This window comes from Crocuta crocuta, unplaced genomic scaffold (assembly GCF_008692635.1).
Source record: "Crocuta crocuta isolate KB4526 unplaced genomic scaffold, BGI_CrCroc_1.0 scaffold3, whole genome shotgun sequence".
Lineage (NCBI taxonomy): Eukaryota > Metazoa > Chordata > Mammalia > Carnivora > Hyaenidae > Crocuta > Crocuta crocuta.
In genome coordinates, this window is record NW_027529934.1 from 6014130 (window position 1) to 6015252 (window position 1123).

Sequence of the window (1123 nt, forward strand, 5' to 3'; positions counted from 1 at the left end):
AAACATTCTTGGTTACTTTCTATGGCAAAATTTCTATATGGATTGGGTCAAATCCATCACATTTTTAGGCTATAAAATATATTGTCAATGTGCGCTCAGGAGATACGGTTCCTCAGTACACCCCCACCAGAAAACGGTTTTCTCATTTCCCCACCCTCTAGCCAACAATATGTATTACCACCACTTTTATCTTTGACTAATATTTTGGAAGGCTTCTAACCATATAATAATTGCATCATGCTTTTTAAAAACTTAGTATTTCACAAGCATTCCCATGTTACTAGATTTCATAATTAGTTTCAATAATTGTATAACATTTTACCAAGCAAAATTAATCTACTTCACTAAACCATTTTTCTTTTGTTGGATAGCAGAGGTTTGGTTTCCTCCAAACCATTATGGTGTCATAAGCATATTCATGTATGAAACTTTCCCCTTCACATATTAGATTATTTCCGTGGAATAAACAGTCAAAAGTGGAATTATATGAGCTACAGGGTATAAAAACATTAGGAGGGTTGATACTATTGCCACATTGCTTTCCTAACGGACTTAAGAGTTGGTTAGCACACCAGCAGCATTTGTGAGAATACCAGTTTTGAAGCACTTTCACCAGCACCACATTCTAGGATTCCTCCCTCCCCAGCTGGTCATTTAACACACAAAACTGAAGTATGCACTCTGGTACTTTGATTTGCGTGTCTGATTGCTAACGAGGCTGGCATTTTCTCCTGTTTGTTTACTAGTTGCATTTTTGTAAAAAAAAATTTTTCTTGGTAAATACTTAAAATGTCACCAGGTCCCNTCAGTGGTGGCCTGTTTTATTCCCTCCAGGAACCTGCGTTGGGAATTTTAAGCGTGCATGTGTGCCTTGTAAACACAATAAGCCACCCACGCCCCTTCGCCGGTTAGCCCGGTGTCCGTGTGCGCGTCGCCGCCCTGCACGCACGAGGTCGGGAATTGTTCAAATCGCCCGCGGTTGTAGCAGGCGAGGCAGGGCAGTCTCCGGAACTGGACAGGACCCAGATGAGCCGGCGTGGGCAGAGCGGCGCCCGCAGCCCCGCGGCCAGAAAGGTGCCGGCACCCGACGGGGCGGGGGAGGGGAGCAGGTTCCAGGCCCCAG